General features: G+C 39.4%; 1 pseudogene; it reads left to right on the top strand.

Annotated features, from left to right (window-relative positions):
* The first annotated feature begins 73 nt into the window (after positions 1–73).
* On the top strand, positions 74–2113 carry LOC118844170 (annotated as a pseudogene).
* Positions 2114–11018: the final 8905 nt, after the last annotated feature.

Below are 11018 nucleotides of genomic sequence, written 5' to 3' on the forward strand. Positions count from 1 at the left end.
CAAAAGGCGCTACAATACGCGCGAGACGCGCGCAAGTGACGCATGACCTGGAGGACCGGAAGTGTCCGCGAACATGAGCACAGGAAATGACGTTTCGAAAGCAGGAAGTCACCTCTCTGCTTTCTTGCCTGGAGGGTTGGGGCACCCTCCCTGCCCTCCGCCTTTCCCCCAGCCTGTGTACTGGAGAGTGAAAGCTTTTAAGACTGTAATCCCACTTTCTAGGAGTGGGGGTGTATGTGAAAGGAGAAGTCAGGGAACTTGAACTGAAATTGAGCTGTTTCCTATGTCCAGAACGTCACATTTGCTCTGGAAATGAATGACTCCCGGGGGAGAGAATGCCCGAGGTCCGGAAGGAATCCTTGAGCGCGCCCCCTGCTGTCCGGAGGAATGCCAGGTCTTAAACTCTCCATCCCTGGGCGTATAAACATTGGCCAGTGTGTGGTCGAAAAACAGGATGGGGAGAAAGGTTCTGCAGGATTTAGAGGGATGTATGTGGTTCCAATTTTTAAGAAAAAGAACAGGGTCTGCAAAGTGCGAGCCAATGAGGTGTATATTGATTACTGGGAGAATTCTAAATTGGAGCCTTCACGCAGTAGTTGTTGAACATTTAGAAAGGAAAGGAGTGATTACAAAGAGCCACCCTGACTTCTTGTAAAAGGAGTCTTTGGATGTTAGAAACATACTCACATTGTCTAGGAATAAACAAGACTCCTTGGGAAGTCAGGAACTGTTTTAATTATAATTTAAATTTATTCCCCCTGAGTAAATGGGTACCTCCCCTGAACAGAGTACTGGAGAAAGTACAAAGGACTCAGATGGAAGCCAGTCCTTTAATAGACCCTCACTTTAAATCTACCACCATGCTCTTCATTGGCCATATACAACCCCTGACTGCCCATGTCATGCCCTCCTCAAATGGCTCATTTAAGCATGCATACAAGCCTGCAACCTTTCACCTGACTGACCTGAGGCCTGGTTTCTGCTAAAGCTGGGGTGGGTGGGGGGTAGAGTACACCTTCAATTCTGTGGAAACAAAACTTCTCCCATTTCTTACGTTGGAGAACAGGTATGGCTGGCCCCAGAGCACCTATGGACCTTCTCACGGACAGTCTGTGTTTTGTGGAGACTTAAATTCAGCTGTTAGCAAGGGAGTTCCAACCTGTGATAGAAAATGGAGAGACAATAATGTGCTCAGAAGAAACATAAACACAGAGAAGAATGTAATGAGGCAGAGCCAGGAAGTGGCTCTTCAGGAGATGGAAGGCCAGAGAAAGGAAACACCAAAACCTAGATCTGTAGTAGCACATCTGAGTGCTCCTAACAAAAAATAAAATAAATGTAAATGTAGAATTCATTGGGCATATGAATGCTAGTAAATCAAGTACTGGGGGTTAATTACTATATTTGACTGAGGTAGTTGACAAAAGAATACTTGAAAATATATGAAAGAAAAACTAAAGCAAAAAAAGAGAAACTTGTACTTGTCATGACCTTAAATATAAATCAAGAAGGATACAAAGGTAAAATAGTACAAGTGGACTGTCCCTACTTGGAAAATGAAAAAGAAGCACTTCACAATTCTAGGTGCCTCTGAACCCAAGAATTTTGTTATCAATAGGATTGGTGGTACTTCTCAAGGTGTTGTAGTTGTGCTAGTTATTTCTCACCAGAAAGGGTGAAAGGACAGACAAAAAAGGGCAGAAAAAAGAACATGCCATGTTGGTTAAAAAAAACAGCAGGTATAGAACACTTAATAGCATTTATTAATAATATGATCCAGCAGTAAATTGGAATGGTGGAATATATGAAGAATGTTTAAAAAAAAAAAAGGTTGTTTTTGGGAAAAGTTGGTTTCAGTCCCAAAAAGGACATTCATTTCATGGCCTGCTCTGGATTGACTGGTGCAAATCTTAAAGAGAAATGATACTTTTGTACTTGGCATATTAGGGTACCATTTATTACATAACTGGAAAATTTGCCAAACTTCGCCATATCAGTTGATGGACCAATCAACCTGCCATTTGTGGAGAAATGAAAAAAAATTATGGGCACTGCAGCCTTGGGAAAGCTGAAATTTAATGGAAATAAATGTAAAGGCTTACTCTCAGGTTAAATAAAAGTCTTTAAAAGCACACAATTCACCAGGTATACTCTCCCAGGGCTGTACAGAGAGACTTTCTCCTTTTTCTCAAATGTCTTAAAGTGCATCTTAATACAACTCAAGAGCACATTAGCTTTTCTGACTGCCATATCACATGGCCCATCTTCCAGTCCACTGAAACCTCTAGATCTTTTTCAGATAAACTGTTGTTTAACCAAGCTAGGAGCATCTAGGTGGTACAATAGAGTGCCAGGACTAGATTCAGGAAGACTCATCTTCCTGAGTTCAAATCTGGCCTCAGACACTTACTAGCTGACCCAAGGCAAGTCACTTAACTCTCTTTGCCTCAATTTCCTCATGTCTAAAATGAGCTGGAGAAGGGAATGACTGACCACTCCAGTATCTCTGCCAAGAAAACCCCAAATGGGATGATGAAGAGTTGGACGTGATTAAAAAAGTGACTGAACAACAACAAATCTTGCCTTCCTGTGCTTCTGAAGACCTTTGTTTAACATAAGTGTATGACTTTATATTTTTTCCCTTTAAACTACATCTTGAGCCAGTCAATATCAATTGAGATCCTGTTTGCCAGTTCGTTAACTCTCCTTCCTAGTATTGTATCTTCTGTAAATTTAATAAGTGTGAGAAACATACTTAGTCTAGGAAGAAACAATCCTTGTTGGAAAGCCAGGAAGTTTTTCATTTATTTAACACTTCTTCTTTCTGAATAAATGGGTAGCTCCCTTAATGGAGTACAGTTTGTTCAGACAAATGCCAACCTTTTTATCCTGTCCCCAGTTCAGATTTCCAGCCTGCCTCTTATTGGTTGGGCACATCAGAGTTCACAATCTGAAAAATACCTAGACACACCCCCACCATGGGTCTCCACTCCTGTTTACATTTAGATTTTCAAAGAAATCCCCCTATAGAGAAGAGGCCTATCCAGGATGTTTCAAGCTTCCTTCACCATTAACATAAGAAGATTAATGAAATTCTCTGGCATTTGAAGTTTGTGGAGTCTATCTAAAGTACCAGGAAGGAGTTGCTAGCCCATAGATATACAAATAAGCAGGCATCCACATCCTTGTCCCAGTTAACTGTTAATCAACATTCCAAGATTTTCTGATCCATTTGTTTTCCTGTGATCCCTACCAAATATAAGATTTTCTGGCCTATGACATTTTCTGTGGAAACAAAAGTTCAGTTCATTTCTTACAATAAACATGCCATTTTTGCATTTATAAGTACTGTTTGAATCCAGGCATATAAATAATTCCTATCTAATTGTACTATTGTCTAGTCAGTTTTAGTTTTGTCTTCATCTTTGCAATGGGAATAGTATGAGATTCTTCCTCAAATGCTTCTCTAAAATCAAGATAAACTTGTGTCCGTCGTCTCCCTGATCTCACAGTTTAGTAACTTTGTCTAAAAGGGAACTAGTCTAGCTCTCATGATCTTTGCTTGATGATGGTACACTGGCTCTTTGGGACCAATACCTCTGTTTCTGTATGACTGCTAAACAAGTCTTTGATAATTGTCTCTAACAGTAATTTATAATAGAGATAATTATCTCTAACAGTAACTTATGATAGAGATAATTATCTCTAACAGTAACATAACTGTATTGCAGTTATGGGGTATAGCTGTGTAGCAGGAGTGGTGAACCTGCAGCCTTAAGGCCACATGTGGCCTTAGTTAAGTTTAAAATTAATAAAGATTTTTTTTCATTTTATGAAATTATTCAGTACATAGTAGTTAGATTTTTACAAAATAAGGTACATTTTTTTAAGTCTATCTAATTGAAGGCTGCCAAGCTCACAGAAATATTATAGCCAAATTCTAGACCTGCCAGATCAAGGAGGAAATACTGCAAGGAGCCAAAAAGAAACAATTCAAATATTGTGGTGCCACATTGAGGATAACACAAGATTTAGCAGATTCTACATCAAAGGATTGGATGGCTTGGAATGTGATATTCCAGTGGGCAAAAGAGCTAGGATTACAACTAAGAATCACCTACCCAGCAAAACTGAGTATAATCCTTCAGCAGGGGAAATGGACATTCAGTGAGATAGAGGATTTTCAAGCATTCCTGATGAAAAGACCAGAGCTGAATAGAAAATTTGGCTTCAAATACAAAATGCAAAAGAAGCATACAAAGGTAAATAGGACAGAGAAATCCTAGGGATCTGATAAAGTGAAACTTTATATTCATACATGGAAAAATGATATTTATTACTCTAAAAACTTTCTTATTATTATGGCATTTAGAAGGAGTATACATAGACAGAAAGCAGAAGTGAGTTGAATGTGGTATATCATTATCTAAATAAATAAAATTAAGGGATGTTAGAGTGCACTGGGAGAAAGGGAAAGGGAGAGGTAGAATGCGATAAATTATCTGACATAAAAGAGGCTTGAAAGAGATTTTACGGTGGAGGGAAAATGGGGTAAGTGGGGAGAGGAGCACAGGAACCTTACTCTCATTGGAATTGGCTCAAGGGGAATAATATGTGCACTCAGTTGAGTGTAGAAATCTGTCTTATTATAAGGAAAGTAGGAAGAGAAAGTAATAAGAGAAATGGGGGAGCTGATAAAAGGGAAGTCAGTTTGGGCAACATAAAAGAAGCAAAACACTTAGGAACAGACAGGTAAAAGGAGAGAGAGAAAGTAGGATAAACAAGGAGAAAATAGGGTGGAGTAGAAGACATAGTTGGCAATCATCAATGGGGAAAAAAATTCATAGTGAGTTTCTCTGATAAAGAATTTATTTCTCAAACATGGAAAAACAAGTCAAATTTATAGAAATAGGAGCCATTCCTCAGTTGATTAATGGTCAAGGGATATGAACAGGCAGTTTTCAGATAAAGTAATCAAAGGTGTCTGTGATCATATAAAAATGTTCTAAATCACTATTGTTGAGAGACATGTATCTTAAAACAGCTCTGAGCTACTATCTCACCCCTGTCAGATTGGCTAATATGATAGAAAAGGAAAATGACAAGTGTTTGAGGGGATGTAGGAAAATTAAAACACCAATGTATTACTGGTGAAGTTATATACTGATCCAACCATTCTGGAGAGCAATTTGGCACTATGCCCAAAGGGCTTTAAAACCTTGCATACCCTTTGACCAAGCAATACCATTACTAGGTCTATATCCCCAAGAGATAAAAAAAAAGGAAAAAGGACCTATGTGTACAAAAATATTTATAGGAGCTCTTTTAATGGTGGCAAAGAATTGGAAATTGAGGGGATGTTCATCAATTCAGGAATGGCTGAACAAGTTGTTCTATATGGTTGTGGTGGAATAATACTGTGCTTTAAGAAATGATGAGGAGGATGCTCTCAAAAAACAGGGAAATATTTACATGAACTGATACAAAGTGAATTAGCAGAACCAGGAGAACATTGTACACAGTTACAGCAACATTGTATGATAATCTACTATGACTAACTTAGCTATTCTAGGTAATGCAGTAATCTGAGACAATTCTGTAGCACTTATGATGAGGAATGCTGTCCATCTCCAGAAAGAGAGAACTGGTGAACTTGAATGCAGATCAAAGATACCTTTTTAAAAAAACACTTTATTTTTCTTACAGTTTTTTTGCTTGTGTTTTCTTTCACAGAATGGCTTACATGGAAATGTATTTTGAATGACTACACATGTATAACCTATGTCAAATTACCTGCCTTCTCAATGGGGGGGGGGGAGCAAAGTGAGGGAGAGATTTCAGAACTCAACATTTGAAAACATAGATTGTTAAAATTGTTTTGCATACAATTGGGGAAATTAAATATTACATAAGAAAAACATCACAAAAAAGTTGTAGTCTCCTGGATTTCCTCATAAGGATACCTCTTAACAAAGGATTATCCCACCCACGTTTATCTAGTCAGTATGAGTTTCTAATGAACACTTGCTAAAATCTGAGTTGGTGGATGAACACATTTCATGGGTATCTTGCAGTCAAAAGCCCTAGACCAACAAGTCTCAGTGATTCCTCTTGAATCAAAATTTGTCTAGTTGCCTTAGAATCTTTAGTTCACATTTTTTGGTAGCCATGCTTTATTAGTTGGTATATAGACTTCTAAAGACATGTGCTTTTGTTGTTGTTGCTGTTGTTTTACCAAATCATATAATTCCATGTACTGCTGATCCAGATTGGACTTGCTGCTCCAGTTTCTTTTTTAGCTGTTTGTGAACATTTTACCCACTCTTCTTTTTTATTTTGAGACTATTGTTCAGATTTGTGAAGTTCCAAACAAACTTTCCAGCCCTCATCACATTCTATCCTTGAGTTAGCATTCTGTCTCGTCTCATTTTCAAACAACTTTTGTAAATACAAATCCCATTATCGTGGCACTTTGTTAAATATATGAACTTTCAGTTTGCCTCTATTCCAAAGCCCCTTCAGCTCTTAAGAAACCTGTGTCCTGAAGGTGTCATTTCTAGCCCAGAGATTTATTCCAGCACTACACTTTACTATTCATACTTCAGGGATTGCCAGCTGTATGGAATGGTTAGGAGATTTAAATTCCACTTGACTCTGTGAAGAATGCAATAGAATCTTATCTGGCTTGACACATCAACACCTTCATAGGTAGGTACTGAAGTGAGGCCTACAAAGGAAAAGGGGATTATCCATCCCAGTACATGTCTGTAATAAAGGTGAGTAGAAGGGCAGAAGATAAGGGAGCTAGATCCAGAATCTGGGTTACCTGGACATATTGCATTATTTTCAATCATAGCTAGTTTTAGAACTTGGGTCCCCATCAAGAAGTAACAGCAGACCCAAAGGTTAATGTCTAGATATAAGCATGGCCCCTCTAGGATCCAACTCTAATCATATATTTTTTTTTTCTGGTAGTTCTGTGAGCCTCAATGAACCCTGAGTTTCTCATGCATTTCAATGTTTTGTTCTCCATTTCCAAGTACCTCTCAGCAAGAACAAAGCCAGCAGCCTCAGTAGTCCTGGCAGACAAAAGGTGTGTAATTCCTAATAGTTTTTATATTAAAAAATCCAATGTGCTTCTAGATCTTTCCTTCCAATAGTCTGTATTGTACATGGATGGGAATGTGAGCTAAGCATGACTAGGTCCAGTTAGAAAAGCCAAATGGGCCTAGAAGTCCTTCATTACCAAGGCCGAGACTAGACTTTAATAACAGGCCTCATCTTATGATTTTGACCAAGGTTTTTTCATGGCACAATATCCCATACTCTTAATGTCAACCTGAGATTGCAGATTTCTAGTGGATAGACCAGTGGATAGAACATATTAACTCAAACTCCAAACATTCTTTTGTCAATGGCTTTATCTACCTCTTGGTCAAATAAATAGATGCTGTGAAAGTTCCAGAAGAAATTTTTTTAAAAAACAGCCAATAAGAAAAACAAATGCAGATTCTTCCATCCCTGTTTACTAAGAGACTAAAAAGAATATATACTAGTTAGGTATCCTGAATCTCCTTCCAAGCCATGTCATTGCTGTCCAAGCAGAGAAGCCATGGGGTCATCTGGCCTCTGGTGTTTCATGGTGTATCCTCCATTTCCTATTCTGTAGGCTCTTGGGTTTTATACATGCTATTGCAGGGCCTCTTCCTCTCAGAATCTTGTCATGGAGGAGGTAGGCCTCATCAGCATTTAATGCCTTTTTTCAGTTTTTCATGTTTTTTCTTTTCTTCACCTTCTTTGTCTTATTAACTTTTCTTGTGTTTCTTTTTCTTCTCTTTATGTTTCTCTTGATGAAGCTCCCTCAGAATTTTTAGTCTGCTCATTTGATCTTCCATAGCATTTTTAGGAATATATTCATCTGCATTAGCAATTTCCTTCCTAATTTCTCCAGTGCGGTAGGAAAACTTGACATTGGACTTAAAGGAAGCCAGAGAGTGTAATATCAATTAAATTGGGTGTCTTCGATTGAGCCTTACTAGATGCTAAGCCCCAGGCCCCAAACCCCTATCTATTAGGTGCTAAGCCTATGTGGGTGTGAATTGGTAACTAAGGTGGGGCTCCAGGTGGGGCCAATGAAAGGAGGTGCTAACACCAGAGCCAATCATAGGAGCCTAAGTTCTGGTTGCTCAGATGACCTTTGATGATGTCTGAAACTTTATAAAAAGGGAGAACAGAGCTATTTGCTTAAGGCTCTCACTCCTAGAGGCATGGGACTCTGAGCAGCCACTTTAAGGCCCTTCCGCCTGAACTCAGATGTTGATGGTTGTCTTGGTCACTACGAACTGTATTTGGTCTGTTGATGTTTGGAATTTGTTTGTATTTCCTCTGAAGTTCAGGGTGCTGGCTTTTTCCCCTGAACTAAGTGAATGGTGTTTGTATTCTGAATTAAAGTAAGATTGTTAACCCCTTAACATTGCTTTCCTTGGTAAAGGAGATCGAAAGAACCTGGGCTCCCAGTGTTCTGTGAGCTGGTTGTTGTTGGTTTTACACCCCCACAGCAGCTACTAGCTGGATTGTTACAACAGAGAGTCAGCAGATGAAGCAGAAGAGGGACAGTGTACCAGACATGGAAATTAACCAGAGATAATGCCTGGACCTGAAAGATGAAGTATTTGTTTGTGGAACAGCTAGGAAGCTAGTGTCACTGGATCAAACAATATGTGTTGGGCAGTAAGATGTTGTATTGTTAATGTATTTTTTACTTGATGGGAAGATCTTTCCCATCCATTAATAGGCCCACGTGACCTGCTTGAGTCACATGAAAGCCTGAGTCACATGAGCCTGGGTCATGAGGGTTGTGATGCCAGAGGTTAGCATTTTGCTTTGAGACTCACTCATGGGAAGAGTGTCTGTATGATATAGCCAAATGAGACTTTGGGTAGCCATTAAGGATCTCTGGATTTGAAAAACCCAGATGTTGGTGCTTCTCTCTCTGGTAACTATGTATGTATTGCATTTGGTCAGACAGTTAGAAGCCCTGTCTGTTGATTTGTGTTATTTGCTCTATTTATATAATTTCTGTTTTCAATTTCTGTTTGTATTTTTCTCTGAAGTTCAGGGTGCTGACTTTTCCCTTGAACTAAGTGAATTTTATATATATATACACACACACACACACACACACACACACATATATACATATATAATATATGTATGTATATATATGTATATGTATATGTATATGTGTATGTGTTTGATTAAAGTAAGATTGTTGACCCCTTTAAAGTTGCTTTCCTTTAGAAAAGCAGATCAAAGAACCTGTGCTAGCAGTCCTCCTGTGTGCTGGTGTTATTAGTTTTACACCCCCACAGCAGCTGCAAGCAACACTGCTGTTACAGATGTAAGGAAACTGGGAAGGTAGATGGGGTCTAGGTGATGAAGGGCTTTTCATGTAAAATAAGTCAATAAGGTGCTATGGAAATTTGTTGAGCGGGGGGTGACATGACCAGACCTACACTTTAGGAAAATCATATTAGTGGATGGGTGGAGGATCTATTAGGGTAGGGAGATACTTGAGGCTGGTAGACTCCTCATCAGGCCATTGGAATAGTTCAGGTGTGAGGTGAAGAGGACCTACACCAAGGTAGCAGCAATGTCAGAGGAGAGAAGAGGAACATCTAAGACAGATGGTGTAGAGGTGAAACCTACAGACCTCGGCAACAGATAGGCTATTGAGGAGTGAGAGATAGTGAAGAATCCGGGAATGACTCTAGGTTGGGAGACTGAAGGATTAGGAGGATGGTGTTGTCCTCTATAGTAATAGTAAAGGTAGGAGGGTTTAGGGGGAAAGCTGTATTTTTGATGTATTGAGTTTAAGATTTCTACTGGATATCCACTTCAATATGTCTGAAAGGCAGTTGGACATGTAAGATTAGAGGCCTGCAGGGTCTGGGGCAGTAAAGGTATATTTGAGAATCATTGGCATGGTATGGCTATATTTTGGATGCATAGGAAGCTGTCATTGTCATGAAAGCTGGGAATTATAGATGAGGATTTTGTTCAGGCACCAGTCCTAGGTGGGCTCTGAGGCCTCTTTTTTTTCCTTTTAGATTCAGCGATTTTTTAATCCTGAGCATGAGGAGAGAGTGAACTTACGAGCACATCCACGGAAAAGATGACCCTTACCTCAGAAAAGTCAGTGGACATCATGACATTCAGCCTTTCAAGCTCTCATCGAAGTTGCCCTTACTTTAAGTATTTGATCTTGTCTGTTCATAACAAAATATGATGATACAAGGCTTACTAGCTCCAGCATCCTGCAGGCCCCTTGCTGACATAGGGAAACATAAACCATTCCATAAGTACTCATGTCTAATTGACTCTGTAGGAAGCTGGGAGGAAGATCACAAAACACGTTTTTGGCTTGTTTGTTTGTTTTTTCCACTTGTTTTTCACTTGGATGCAAAGACACAGGTGGAGATGCACCAAGTAGGAAAAGTCCCCACAGCTCTTCATGGACACAGATATCCCTATGAAAGCAGAGAGTAAAAAGGAGGGGCCCTGACAATGCCTAATCAAAAGTATAATAAGAAAGTGTTTTCTAAGAGCAAGGAAATCCTTGTAAATACCCCTTTTATCTTACAGCATTGTCCTTGTACTGGACGTAGGCCTGACTAATGTCTCTTTCTGTTTGGAGTGAGGATCCAAGTCTCAACTTCCACACATAGACTCTACACTTCCGATGTTAGACAGTTTTCCAGCAGTCCATGACTCAAGCAGCTGACTTTTTCCTAGCTAGTCTAAGCTTTCTTCAGGATTAGTCAAGGCTTTTCAGGAAGATGCGGCCTCTTATTCAGAGAAAGATTTTCCTGCTGCTTTCTGCCCCCCTCTTATTATTTTACCTGCAGATCCCTGCCTGTGGGTCCATGTCAGAGAAGCAATCTTGTTCCTCATAAACCAGCCTTAACCTCTCTAAAGATGGGGATTGGGAGCTTTGTCTCATTGTATTCAGTTACAAT

The sequence above is a fragment of the Trichosurus vulpecula genome, chromosome 1 (genome assembly GCF_011100635.1).
Source record: "Trichosurus vulpecula isolate mTriVul1 chromosome 1, mTriVul1.pri, whole genome shotgun sequence".
Taxonomy (NCBI): Eukaryota; Metazoa; Chordata; class Mammalia; order Diprotodontia; family Phalangeridae; genus Trichosurus; species Trichosurus vulpecula.